General features: G+C 37.0%; 1 protein-coding gene across 5 annotated transcripts in view; it reads right to left on the bottom strand.

Moving 5' to 3' along the window:
• Window positions 1–15,488, bottom strand: part of TAB3 (TGF-beta activated kinase 1 (MAP3K7) binding protein 3) — a 49,268-nt gene that overhangs the window by 29,066 nt on the left and 4,714 nt on the right. For 4 of the 5 annotated variants that reach the window (XM_064473700.1, XM_064473706.1, XM_064473683.1 and 1 more), the window contains exon 2: window positions 47–136. The exons of the other annotated variant lie outside the window; for it this stretch is intronic. The gene's annotated coding sequence lies outside the window, so the exon portion shown is untranslated. The remainder of the gene's footprint in view (window positions 1–46; window positions 137–15,488) is intronic. 5 annotated transcript variants of the gene reach the window in all.

Below are 15,488 nucleotides of genomic sequence, written 5' to 3'. Positions count from 1 at the left end.
CTGACCAGCTGATCTCTTACACTATGGTAAAGTTATACAAGCTCACCTGACAATCCTTGGTTCACTATTCCTGTCCATTTAGCCATACAGTAGTTCCACAGATGTGTCATTTGATGGCCTAGAACAGCTTGGAGTACTGAAATGGAATGCAATTCATTAAAACCAGCATGACGAGAATACTGTTATCTCACACTGATGAAACAGGAGTGTAGAGCAATGAATATATTCCTTCTCTTGGTTTTGGATTTTTATTTCTTTTTTTTCCCCCCCTATTAGCTTAAATTTAATCAATGATCAGTTTTATCCATGTCTGAAACTATTTCCACAGGTTCTATAAACGAGGAATATTGTGATACAGTGTGTCTTCATCATACAAAAGCAATATGCAATTCTGAGGTAAGAAAAACCTGGATGGAAGAAATTAGATTTTGGCTCCGCAGTGATACTACCTAGAAAGAGGACGCAAGCATAATAAGGTTTCGTCTGTGGCCTGTAGGCAAGCATGCTAATGATACAGGTTGTTACTAAAATTCAGAATCAAAATCAAACACTATTCCCTCTTAGGCATGTATTTTGTGTTGCTTTGTGTGCTTTGGCATTTGATTTGCTTTTCTCCCTTTCATTGCAATCCATCATCCCTGTGAGCCATCAACATCTAAATGGACTTGTGTTATCTGTTTACTGTTCTTCCTCTTCCATCTATGATAGCAGTTACAAAAAAATGTCATGGGAAGAATATAAACAGTTTAGTGTTTACACAGATTAAAAAAAAGAAAAACAAGTTGAGGCACTGAGACACCAAGTCGCTGGGTGGAAAAGGAGTTAGAAGTATTGCTCTACAAAGATCTAACATTTTCAAAACAAGTCACACATTATTCTGTGGCCTTTAAGGTAGGATTAGTATTCAGCAATAACAGACCTTATTTATTCTACTGCTGTGGAAGGAAAAGGAGTGAAAATTATCTCTACCCTATATACAAGTCAAATGTCCACAAAGTATAATGTACTTTTAACAGCTACATGGTACATTACACCAGGAGATATTAAAAACTGAATGATAATGAGAAGACTACTTAACTGGAACAATGATACTCATTTTAGCAAGTAGCTAAGATGTTCTTGGCCAGTAACTAACTCTGCGAAGTAGATCATAGAATCATAGAATGGTTTGGGTTGGAAGGCACCTTTAAAGATCACCTGATCCAACCCTGTCGCTGAAGGCAGGGACATCTTCATTAGATCAGGTTGCTCTAAGCCCCATCCAACCTGACCTTGAATACTTCCAACGATGGGGCATCCACTTCTCTGAGCAGCCCATTCCAGTGTCTCACCACCCTCACCATAAGAAATTTCTTCCTTAGGTCCAGCCTAAACCTACTGTCTTTCAGTTTAAAACCATCACCCCTCATCCTGTCACTACAGGCCTTGGTAAAAAGTTTCCCCTCCACCTTTCTTATAAGCCTCTTATATATTGAAAGGCCACATTAGATACTAGTTAATACTTCATTACAAATTGATGGTCCTCTCACTTCAAGAAGCAACTAGAAGCAGCTCTTGCTACATAACAAAGTTACAAAAGAAGTAAGTTTTCAAGGCAGTGAGACAGTTCAGGAATGATACTACTATGCAACAAGTACTAATTTCCAGAAGAGTTCTGCAGAACACTAGGTGAAACTAGAAGTTGCAAACACAAGCAAGTATGTATGGCTCACAGATAAACCTGAGATTATCACAACTAGCATGTTAGTAGCAAAAACGATGAGGACGATGAACTGCCTTTCTTACCAGGACACATGATCTACAACTATTGACTGAATGTGAAATACAGGCTGTGGCTGGAAAAAAAACCTGCTGTGAACATACACATTGTCAGATTTCCTAATTCATAAACTCTAAGCATTGGCACTGCTAGGAACAGTTTTATAGCGATGCAAATTTTTTTTGGCTGTTATATCCTATTTTGGGAATCAAAATGAGCCAGGAAGGATACCAGAAAATATGAAACTGAGTACACACTATAAATCATAGGAAAAGGTCTACTGCAAATCCATGGATCATAAGCTTCAGCATTTTTTTGAAGTACAGTCTGCTATTAATATTTCCAGGTTTAACAATTACTAGAAGATGAGGTTCATACTAGAGGGAAACTTAGCTAACAAACTACAAAAATACTGGCATACTCTTTAATACACAAATTTCCAGAAAGTGAACTTCCTTCTCAGAGGTGAGAGATTAACGCTTCTCAAATGTCTCCAAGTATTGCTATGGAGGGAGAGTTATTTTGCAGGTCAGCAGTCTGAATCTCGACCAGCTCAATGGGAATTTAATGTTGCTCCAGCAGAACAGATGTTTGATAGCTCCTATATAAGGTAAGTAAATCTCAGCATTAGCCCCTGCTCCTACATCACAAATTCATTCCTACGCTTTGACTCTGCTTGTAAGACATTTAGAACAGGCCTTGTTCAAGATATATTTATTTACACTCATCCAAATACAATGAGTCCCTCCACAAGAGACTTCCACGAAATGAAATACTGTATGTACTTTTGCAGGAGTTCAGAGCAGTAAGTATTCAGTCTTTTTGAAAATACTAGTGAAGACAACAGTCATGATTTAAAAAAATATCAAATGGTCATGTGGTTTACCACATAGAACTTGTAAAATTTCAGAGTTAACTACACTCATAAATCAACTATTACACATTCAAATGGCTATTCACATAATTAGCCTAAATGTCTCCCTCACTTTTCTTCACCTTCTCACTTTGATTTGGGCTTTTCCCTATTAAAAATCTTTGCTCTAAAAAATGGATTGCTATCAATAAATCTGAAAGAAACTACTGTCCATTTGCAGAGTAAAAGCAACACAATTGCGTGAGTCATCTGAGCCTGTAGATACTTCCATAGAATCATTAAGGTTGGAAAAGACCTCTAAGATCAAGTCCAACCATCAACCCAACACCCCCATGCCCCCAAAACTGTGCCCTGAAGTGCTACATCTACATGCTTTTTGAACACCTCCAGGGATGGTGACTCCACCACCTCTCTGGGCAGCCTCTTCCAATGCCTGACCACTCTTTCAGTGAAGAAATTTTTCCTAACATCCAACCTAAACCTCCCCTAAAGGGGAGGCACAACATTAAAGGCACACTGCTGTACTTCATGCATTCAGGGCTATACCATTTGAATTTTTAACCAGTTATTTGGTTTACTTGGGTGGCTCAGCAAACAATTTCACAGTGAAGTTAAAGCTTGGCCATCCTCTCAGAGTCAGCTGAAGCTGTACAAGAACTACAAGATTTAAACACACCCCTTTTAGTCAACCATGCTATGAATTAACCATAGAATGAGTGATTACGACAACAGAAACTTTTAAAAATAAAATCTTATTGCTTATACTACCAAAGAAAACTTGAACTATTTGAATTAAGCCATTCCTAAGGTAGAAAGAGGAGAAAAGAGTTCTAGATCAACTGTTTAAACATCAGGTTTCCTGCTTCTGTAATACCCTTGACAGGCCTTTGTGATGACTAACAGTGAATACACTGACTGAATCAAAGATTGCTGTTTTGTTGATAACTGCATATATGGAAGAGCGTTACAGGACAGGACACAGACAATTTCTGTAACACACCATCTTAATTTTCTTATTGATGCCAAAAAATGTGAAAGTTTATCGCAAAGCATATTTATACCTGTAAAGAAGTATTCATTTTCCCGCAGAGATAAAAGGAGATACTAACTAGCATTAGTTTAAATTTAAAGTGACCTGTGTAGGTTTATTAGCAGCCCATATAACCAACAGTGCAAAAATCAACATCCATTGCAAAGACTGCCTGCATACTATATTCACTACAACCCTCATACCCAAGACGACTAGCTAAGAAAGAAAAGAAAATGGTACTGGGAAGCACAAACAGCTATGCAACACTGTTTCTGGCCTGACTACCACTTGACTCTCTTCACTTTGGCCACCTTAAATTAGAAGAAAGCCTCAGATTAGAAAGAAATGGAGTCGGGTGAGGGAATGAGAAAAACCTCATTTCATGATCCCCAGCAATCACGTATGAATGGAGGATATGACTCTACACGGAGGAAACGGAAGAGGGAAGTGGACAGGCGCATATGAACGGGAACAAAAAATAAGACAGAAATTAGGAGAGAGTACACACATAAAAAACAAGGAACAGACGGGAGTCAATACAGAGCAATGCAAAAGATTATCAACAGTACAGAGAAATACAAAGCTACACACCAGAAACATCAACTTCCGCTTTTGAAGTTTTGAATTAAGCTTTGGTGGCCTGGCTGCGTAAATTTCTTTGACGTGACTAATTGCTATAAAATAAGGTGGACAAGTTATGCAACATGCTTGTCTTTTCTAACATTCCAGAAGAATTTTTCAGATGAGGAACCATAACAGGAACCTTGCCTATTTTTTAACAAGTCTTTGCATGAATACCCACCCATAAGGGTGTCACAAAAAGAGGTCATATTAAGAGGTTACACATAACATTATATTAATTGTGTTTTTTAATCTACATATGCCTATTCCAATATAATTATAACATTAAAACATTGAGCTTATCTATAATCATATGGGTACATCTATAGATGCTTGAGCATGTGCCATAGTTGAGAAATTGCTATATCCAATTTCCTTGCAAAACAAAAAAGATACCTTACAATTAAAATATAATGTGCCAACAACGTATATACACATACACACGTAGCTATATATACACATGTATATACATACATGTGTCATATAAATGCTAGATTGAGCTTTTTCCTCCTTCCTCTCCTCCCCCCACCCCACCCGCCTTTTTCTTTTGTGGGCAGAGAGGGAAGAGTGCCTTAAAATTAGATTTGTGTTTCTGCAACCTGGTTTGTTTTCTTTTAAGGCCACATTCATCTTCTATTAACATTATTTTAAGCTGAAAAAATTTATCTCAGCTTAGCCCTAGACTGACTTTCTGGGGAGATGTGCCTTAGATACTACACAAATGCAGACATTTCAAAATGCTTTCATTCTGCACTGGCTTCAGCCTTCCCTATAAAGAATACTAATGGGATACAAAAAAAGTCTGGTGGAAGGAAAGCCGTGAGTTTCCCTCTTTCCATGAGCAAGGTCTATGTTATAACTGCTGCAGAGAGAAACCTTGGTAGTACAAGGTAATGTTTAAACAACCGTCACTCAGATAACGCTGTAGCTGCCCTGTCAGTGGAACTGCTTCAATGGCAAATCTCCATGAGGAAGTCTAGATATTTCAGACCCACTTGTTCCATAATCTTAGGCCAGAAATAGGACGAGCCAAACAGATAATGGAAAGACCAAAATATGAATACAATTGTTCATTTTAAGATGCACTGATGCATTCCTGCCAAAATTCTTGTACAGCTTCAAAGGACTTGAACAGTATCCAACAGCTTTACTTGATAAAAGCTTCAGAGTGTCCTCTCCCTCACAGAGAGTGTGGCACCAAATCAGGTGTTTTAACACCAGAAAGGGCAGGCAGAGAGCAGCAACAGGGCAGCCACCAGCACCAAACTCTTCTACAGTGTTAATTTCCACTTCACATTGCCAAATAACTTCCATGCTCTTCTGTGTGCGCTGGGCAGAGGACAGGACTGGATACTGATTTTTCTAACAACTTAACATTAAATTAGAAGCTTTATGAATTACAGTCACTCATAGGTCACTCACAGCTATATAACAGCACAAACTGGTTTTAAAGACCATGCTTTACCTCCCTCTCTCCGAGGCTTTCAGTCATGACTTTGGTAGGTTAAGGAAAACAGTGTTTGCAGTCCTGACACCTTGGTTACTCAATGACATTGTCTGCAAAGGCAGGTTGTCAGTATTCAGGTCACCAGTCATAACATTTGTTTATTTTTGTTGGTCTGGTACCAGGCCAGAAAATTTCAGATCCAAGTGATGAGATTAACGCAATTCCTGGCTGGCGCATTCATGACTTTTTATACACAGCTGAGTATAAAAAGACCAATTTTGTGATGATAGAGCTAGAGCCCTCTTTCACAGAGCCTGTGATGACAAGCTACGGCAGGAACATGTTAAACAACTCTGTGGCTTTAGAAAATCAAGCTTAGACTATAAAAATTAAAGAGAAAGAGGTCCTTTACTACTAGGCAGTTTTCGCACAGTTGACACTGCATGGCTGTCTGATGTTGAAGTGACAAACAAATTTCATCAGGTACAGCTACAAAAAACAAATAGGCCTAAATCTGAATATGAGACAAAATGAATTAACCACACTTTCTGAAACTTTCAGGAACAATTAGTATTTGGGTTTTCAAAGCCTTTCACCTAAAAGTCTGTATTCACAATTTCAGTTTGTAAAATACCTTATTTTTATTCTATATAACTTACATTTGGAAAAATATTTGTCAAACATGCATGTTAGACACTTAAAGCAATCAGCATCTCTCTAAAGCCAGATCATTTCCACACTGACCTGCCCTATTGTACTCCATTAAGGTCGGTAGGATAAACTGCTCTGATTTCATTTCCCTTTTAGGAAGCTATCCTCATAATCCTGCTTTAGAATTAAAAAAAAAAAAAGGGCTCAAAGACAGCTTCAACTTAAAATAGTTACAAACTTATTCTACTGTTTACGAGGTTTAGATTATTTCACTTCTCTAAAAGATGATGCTGTCCAGCAGCTCAAGGTAGGTGCATCCTCCAAAAGCACGGCCTTTTTCATTTTCGTTTTAACAGACCTCTCCATTCTTATGGGATATGTGGGGTCTTGTGGATAACTTGGTAAAGCAGTAGCAAAAGAGCTGCTTGAAACATACTTTACACTTCACTAAAATTTCCTTAGTATTTCTGCTGTGGTCAGTGCTATTCCCCTTCACAAGCATGGAAGGGAGCAACTGATATCCAGTTTGAGTGGTTGCAGATGCAAGCTGCAAGAACCTAAAAGTCCTTCTTTCACCTGATATGGTACAGCGGTTTCTTTGCTTAGATGCTGCAGCAAAGGAGGAGGTGTGGTATTTAGTCAGTTCTTCAATAAATCTCCCAATTTCTTTACTGCTAAGAAGTGGCAGTGTCTATGTATGTTTTGTAGAGTCTAACAATATGGAGCATGCCCAGCTCTTCACTTAGACACTAACAATTTCCATCCGAAACACAGGTCTTTTGGTCTAACTCCCTGGAGAGTTAGAAGAGCATCCATCCTTCAGTGAGAACACAGAGGAAAAGAATCAAGGTCATGTATCCCCCTGCAAATCAAATGCAGTCTTGTATACAACAGGAGGTTAGACAACAGAAAAATCTCAAGATAAAATAACTTGCAGTCACCCCCCCCCCGCCAGCCAAACACACGGCCACCAGAGTATTCCCCTGAAACCAATAACTGACAGATAGTGCTGCTTGTGCCTAGGGCAGGCACTAAGTGACAGATTTATATATTTCAGAACCAAAAAAAGCGGTTCAAAGCAAAAATACCTTAAAGTAACACTGTAATCTGATGCCTTGATTCTGAAATCATAGTGTGAGTAGTAACACCCTCTGCTTAACCAAACAGCTCAGTTACTTCTTCAGAATTCTCACAAGCATTAAACACAAACAAATCACAGCTCTAAGATTTGCATGACCTAGGCTCAAGTGTATGCTTTGGTTTTTCTCTGCTTTTAGAAGAGAGGAAGGAGACGGAAGGAGCTGAAAATCTTTGACATTTATTGTGCTGCTTAAGCACAAGCTTTATTCAGAAGGGTATCTATTTTGTTCTCTGTCATTCGGTCCCTACAGGATGGAAAGCAGTGCTGCTCTTCTGGACACTTACTCCACTATTACTTTATTTTGAGACAGAGTTCAAACCTATCTGAAAATTTGTTACAAATATACTTCTAAAATTGTACAAATAACCACATTTGAAGAATAATTCTGCTAAATGGCACTGTGTATTTAAAACTTGGTTTTCAGTACCTGAATGTCCAGATGATGATGAGCGATACTCTAACAGACCTGTTAAGTTACACTATAGCTCATATGCAGATTCTCTTGTTTCTTCCCATTGCTGGGGAAATAAGCAAATTAAGTATTTAGATACCTCTGTAAAATGCCTGTTCCTTCGATTCAGCATCAGAATTTAAAAAACAAAGATCATTTACCTTTTTAAAAACCCTTATAATACAAAAGACTGATTCTTACCTTAATGACTATTTCACATCACCAGCTTTCCATTACAGTAAGCCAAATTCAGTACTGTTTAAAGTTTGGGGTTTTCTTGGCTAAAAAAGTGGAATCTTTTTCAAAACAATATTTACCTGAGAACCACAATCAAAAGAATCCCCAGTTACCAGATTTACATAACAGTATAGTATTTTAGCAAACTTTTCTGCCAAGGTTTACTAGGCTCCATTCAGGGTATACACAAGGTCTTGGGTACTCAAGGCCCACTAATTCTCCATTATTGTGTAATCAGTTTAAGCTGTGCAGTTACTTCTAAATTCAACTATCTTATTACACATTCTGTCTAATTGTCAAGTTAATTAAAAATAAATTTCATGTAAATTTGAACACTTGTAAACAAGAGCGTATATTCAACTCTCTGTATATACTTGCTCAAATACAGGATCCCTATTACTTTGATAATCTGCCAGGTTTCCACACCCAACCATTCACTTTGATCAGAAAAGCAACTTCCTACATATTTGAAAAGTAAATTAACTGGACAGACAAAATACTCTTCTAATGAGACACTGCCTTTATTAATAACAAATTTCCAAGTTTGTGTAAGAGTAAAGACATTCTTTATGTAGCTATAAATGCTCAATTCAACTGTACTGATTCCAGAATAAACAGAAACTGCACATAAAGAAAACCAGGCATACATTTAAACAACAAGTTCAAACACTAGTATTGACTATCTACTTATTTACGTCAACATATTCACTATGTACACCAAACTTGTCAATAATTGAAAACCATCATGAAAGAATCATAACAAGCATGCTTAAATTGTATGCAGGGTGAGAATTTTTAATAATTTATTACAAAAAACAACTTTTAAAATTCAAATAATTACTTTCAAAATAGAGCCAAAGCATTAAAGGAAATACCATTACAAGAATTCAAAATGACATGTTCCCAATTTACAGAATTGTTCATACAACCACTTTTACCTAAACAAAATTGAACTCTGAAATGTATTTTACATTTTTAAATCAGTTTTTAAATTACTGACGTTAACAAATATGTCTCTTTAGAGAAAAGTGTATAATAGAATAGATATAACCTAGGCTAGTCTGGCAGTCAGTAGAAAGACTTAGAGTACTAGTAAATTCTGTAATATTAGAACTTCTGATTAAGGTGCTATTGAATGCTATTTCCAGAAAAAAGGGAGAAGAAAATAAATTCTTAAACCTCAGAAGTGAAAAATGATCACACAGAGGGAGAAAACCACCACCAAAAAAATTACAAACATAACTACACCCAAATACCAAGCTTCTTACGGACTTTTTTTAACAGGGGTGGTTGGGCTGTAGTCTACTTCCCTTCTATGCAGAGAGACAGAAATAGGCAGTTATAAGGGAAAAGAGATACTGAACACCCAAATCCATCAATTTTTTTCTCCAGCATGCAGTGTCACAACTGAGAACACCAAAAGACAACAGCAATCCCAGAAAAAGAGAGGGGGTTTTGCTATTGTTGAACTCTGAAAAACATTAAAAATTGAAACAAGTGAGCATTAGGGACAAAAACCCTTTAACTTCAGGAAGTAAGTTTTGGAGGAAAAAAAAGAATTTCTTTATCCAGGGAAGTATTTATCAGCTTAAAATGCTTAGCTATAGCACAAACTCTGGGTGTTTGCACAAGAGAAAACTACCACATAGGAAGTCTCGTCTGACTGTTTCATAATCACTTTAAACCAGCAAAAATACAGTAATTCTGAAAAAAGAATTTGCTTCTCCTTTCCTTTGAAAGCTTGCTCCTCCCAATGCATTAGAACAAATGGTTAGTGTCCAAATGGCAAACTGAACATCATTAAAGCTGGACTTTGATTTACAAACCCTAAGTATTAGCTCAGTCTGTATCAGCTCCTTGATTCACCGCAAAACTCCATGAAACCTTGTGCCATAATCAGATCCAAAATACTGAGACAGAAGCAGGCAGCCAGGGGTGAGAGAAAGAAGTGTTAGATCAAAATGGTCATGATGAGAACTACCAAGAAGGTCTCAAAAGCAGATTCTCCCTTTAGATAAGACAGAAATGACTATTACAAATTAGACTATCCCGTTATGAAAGCAGTCCAAGTCACAAATCTTTGATTCGGTTTAGCATTTTATTTCCTTTGGTGACACACAGACGCCTCATAGCTGCAACCAACTACGCAACCAATAGTTCTGGTTGCAACCAATATATTTGGTTAGTCATACTTAGTGTTTCAGACACTGTATAAAAATAGATAACATTTCTAGAAGTCTTATTTTCAAGGTTAAATGACAGAACAATCGGCATCCCTGTGAAATCCAAATGATCTGCATTCAAGCAAGCCAGGAACATAAACCTTAGAGGAACTGATTGTTCCCAACTTCCCTGAAAACCTGCCTTTCTCAGTCTTCATTTTCTTTTCTATTTGCAAGAATCAGGAAGGCCTTAGCCTTAACCAAAGCTATCAGTCCAGATTAGTTGTCAATGAATTTCAGGGATTAGCAAACAAGAATAATCACAGAACAGAGAAAGTAACCCAAACAGCAGGGCAAGCTATGCAAATACCTACTTGTGCTTGAAAAATTTTAGTATTTTAATATGAGATGTGTAGAATGATACAAGTTTAATGTAGTGCCACAAAAGAATGAAATTAAACACCTAAAAAGAAGTTTGCAGTCCTCACATATCCCTTATGAAGTTATTCGGCAGAAAGTTTTACAATTACATTAATATATTCAGAAGTTACTAATCTTTGACTATCTGTAACTTATTTCATAAAAAGAACACAAATTATATGAGCTCAAATATATGCATAACAATAACCTCTTATAAACATTACATGAATTTACTAAAGTTTAAACCTCAAGATTGAATTTTTCATAGCTAGCAATGTAATTAACCGTTAAAGGAGCCCTAGTTAAATAGTGTTTAATACAATTCCTATTTTATTGCTTTTTAAGAATGCATTCCTGAAATTCTTCATGAACATTGGAAAAAAAAAAACCAAATCCAGCATTTTTTTTTGTAGAATACATGTCTCCTGGATAGCCTTCTAGTAGCATTCTGTCATACTATACATACTATCAGGTAAACATGCAACTAAGATGCTCATACCACATGACATGGTGTCATAGCTACTCATGAACACATAATCTGAAACATTTTTTCTGATTGCTTGCTATCTCTTATAGTTTAATTAAAAATCAGATTTATGATTATGTAACATGTTTACATAATTCACAAATTCTATTATACACAGAAATAGCTTGCCCTACACTATTAAGTATACAATACACTTACTGAGAAAACAAAACAACCCCCCCGAAAAAAAAAAACAGCAACTGCAGTTAAAAAAAAAAAGACTCTGGAAAAGCAGAAAGGTCTAAGCAAGTCTAAATGCATTCCCCTAAGCACACAGAGTTTTCATTTTACAGACTAAATAGCCTGTACCATAATTCGTTCCATTTAAAAATGAATGCAGTTTATGTAAGCATGTGGCAGTCGTCATAACCATTTGTACTGATGGCAATACAATCAACAGCGGCAAAAGTAGTATATAAACATACTCAGTTCAGAAAGTAGCATTTAGAAACTAATTCAAAATATCAGTAGCCTTTACTACAAACTACTACTGCAAAGCTTAAACTCAAATATCCTGTGAACAGACAAGTGGATACAGTAGATCAATGATTATGTTCAGGAAAATTTATTCAAAGTAGACCCAAAGCAGAAATTTGCCACTGTCATGAGAGCACAACTTTTAACGTAAGACATGTCTGTACAATCTGGAATCTGTGTTCTACCACATAATAAAAATGTAAGAACAAGAGATACTAAAATGTTTATGTCATAGCTACTTTTTTCCCTGCTGAATAAAAGACTATAAATCTAAAAAATACTTAAACTTTTTTCCCTCTTCTTCTAGTACTCTAAATACCTATGAAACCCTTACCTTTCAGATCTTTCAAAAAAAAAAAGAGATATTAAGAGAATTCTTTAGACTTTACAGAAAAATGAGCTAAACGATGATCTATGATGTAGATTTTAATAGGAATCCATGGGGGGGAACCAGAAAAAGACTGGGGTTTTGTTGTTTGGTTTTATGGGGTTTTTTAAACTGAATTCACAGAAGAATAGAGTCAAACTTCTGATCCTTTCCTGCCAGTTCCCTAACACCACTTCCCCTTCATCCAGTTCTTAAGAGATATCAAGTCCATGAACAGTGAGTTCAAGACTGGCTATTAGGTTTCCTCCACCTCCCTCAACCACCAGAAGAGTAAGGAAAATTTTCTCTTTGAGAAGATATGGATTCCTTAAAAGGTGAGAGAAGTAGTTCTTCCCTCAGCTTTTCTGTTGTTTCTAGGAAGGGAATCCTCCATCAGACTGAAGGCACCTGCTCAATAATGCTGTCTTTTGACCTCTCACTAACAGATGTATGTGAGAACAAACTGCACCAGGACTTCTGCAAATGAAACGCCCAGAACAGAACTGTATAGCTAAGAACCAAACAACACAAGCTGCTGCCTCTATGCCCTGATCACATCTTGAGTAACATATGCTCTGAGAAGACCTGTCATGCGTTTTTGTTACAACTTTTACAGAAATTGGTTTCAGCTAGGGAAAAGCAGCTCTCAAGTGCCTGGGTGTTCCTCCAGAAATAGAAGTACTGTTTGTCACAGTACCAGCAATGTTTGTGTTGTTGGCACTAGTACCTCACTGAGTAACAACAAGACAGACCAGAGAAGATCCCTCGATGTCCACATTACTACAGGAAGATGTCATCCAGTTAATGGTACTAAAAACATCAAGACCTGCTGTACAGTGTTGCTGAGAGCAAGTTCCTTTCCTGTCTTCGGAAAACTTAAAGTTGAGCTCTACAGAAGCCACTAATTCATCTCCCTGTCACAGACCACTGACCCCTAGATAAAGGAGCTCTTTCAACCTTTGGTGATGTTTTGGCTCCTTCTCTCTCTTTTTTTTTTTTTTCTTTTCAGTATAGTAGAAGATCATTTCTAAAGACAGATCAAAAAAGCTGATCTCTCTTAGGTCTCTCTTAGGCCTAAGGCTACCTTCAGCCTCGTTTACCTCAACTCCCAAATCTAGAAAAGGATTGGCAGGTAGGACATTTACTTGACTTGGAACTTTCTTTAAAACAAAAGAAACATTTACTGCATCAAGAGTAAGGGCTTCAAAAGCAAAGAGGCAGATTTCATTTAAGAAGGTCTACATACTGCCATTTACAAACTTAATTCCACTGCAACAGATAAAGTAGAAACTGCTTTCCCCTTCTGTCCCCATTTCCTTTAAACTGGATATTCCAGGAAAACAATAGTAAAAGAACATTTACAAAAAATGCTAATAAGCTCAAACCAATACAGAAGGAAGCTGGATGTGAACAGGGACTTATCTTACTGTCGCTACCTGCTACTGAAAGCGGTACACAAAGGCTAACATCTTCAGGACACAAGCAAGACAGAGTATGAAATTGCATCATCCTGAACAATACATCATCCTGAACAGTTACTCAAAAAGCTCATAAGCTCACATGTGAAGCATTTGCAGACCAACAGTGAGATCTGTTTTGAAATACCTGCATAAAACACTGATGCTCATGAAGAAGGAACAGCAAGCAAACTAACCACATTTTCACAATGCTGTCCTAACAGCAGGAAACAAAGCAAAGACCCAGACTAAAATAACTGTTACCCCATGCTGCCCATTTGAAACTTACCAATGAGTTGCAAAATCCATGCTGATCTACAAAAGCACTGACAAAAATGTCTCTTTTAAAATATAATTTCATATACGTGTTCTGAGTTCAGTTATAACACTTACTTGGCAATTGCAGGATTACTAAAGTCACATCTGTACACTACCAGATCACCTAGCAGCAAAAACTTGATTTGTACCAGGAAAGGACATATAGTGGCATTTCACTAGAATTACCCAGAAAATAATAAAAAGTTTGTATCACCTTCAAGTCAGCAGTGGGAAGAAAGATGATACCCGATGTAGAAATGCTTGCTAGTAGCAATTTATCCTATTAGCATTTTTTTTAAGAAAATATGAAGCAACAGAGTGAATTGTACCAAATCAACACTTTGTCTGCTCTAGACATGCCATTTTTTACCTGAGATTAGCAGCATTACAGTGAGAATTACTAGTCCATCAAGATAATGTTAAGAATTTCAGGAAAGGCAGGCAGGTACATTTCAATAGCAATGGTCCACATAAGACCTAGTGCCTAGCTTATTACTTCTGCAAGCTGATCTTCAACATCACCATGAAAGCCAAATTTTACATTCATTTCAGAACTTTCACAAGCTCCAGGTGAAAAAAATCAAACCAAACCAAACTCCCCTGAAATAAACCAAAACCACCAGACCAACAAAACCCAACCACCTCCTCTACTTCCTCTGAACTATTATTGATCCCATGCCCAACGCCAAAAAACAAAGAAAACAAATCCATAACTCTTTCAAGTGCTAGGAACAAATGTCCACTGCTTGAGTTAAGCCAAAGTATACAAACTCCCCACAGAACAAAAAGAATGGCACTTGAGGATTTATACCAATGGGACAAATGCTATGACATATATAGAACAAAACAAGCCTTTTACCAGCTATTTTCAGTACGTTGTGACACTGTAAACCTGTACAAAGTGGTCAAGCATATGAGACTTCATGACAAATTACATTAGAGCATAACCAAGGAAGGAAAAATGAAAGCTTAAACATGCAACGAGATTAAAATACTAGCACTGCTGTGGATCTTGTTACCAAATTTGCTAACAAGAAACAGTCGACACTGAATATAATTTAGAAAAGTATCAATTTTTTTTCTGCCAGGACATCCAAGACAAATACAGGTTGTGTTAGAATTTTTTCTAAAAGTATCCCTAGATCAACCATGATTTCACAGAAATTGATCCACTCCTCAAATTAATACACACTTTAGTGGATATACAATTTCATTAGAAAGCAAGTATTTCATTACAGTGTATTGAGTGTGGAACATGACTGGTAGAACCTAAAAGGTGTTTTTAAGAAAACATTCTTCATTATCCACCAGCAAGCCCACATGCAGGTGGGAAAACTTAAGTTGCATACTCAAGCTGTGACAGCCAGGTTACTGAACACCGCTATAGCAGAATGACTTTTACCTCTACTCTGTAGCTTTACTGTTTACTTATGAAACCATCCTGCTTCATACAACCCTCTGAAAAGAGCAAAAGGAGAAGGAATTTTCCTTACAACAGAGCTAGGTTAGGATGAAACCTGGTAATACATTGAAGATTGGTTTTAAAATAC

Source organism: Phalacrocorax carbo, chromosome 1, assembly GCF_963921805.1.
Source record: "Phalacrocorax carbo chromosome 1, bPhaCar2.1, whole genome shotgun sequence".
NCBI classification, from domain to species: Eukaryota; Metazoa; Chordata; class Aves; order Suliformes; family Phalacrocoracidae; genus Phalacrocorax; species Phalacrocorax carbo.
The sequence above is the reverse complement of the archived record's forward strand: the minus strand, read 5'-3'. Positions and strand labels throughout refer to the sequence as shown.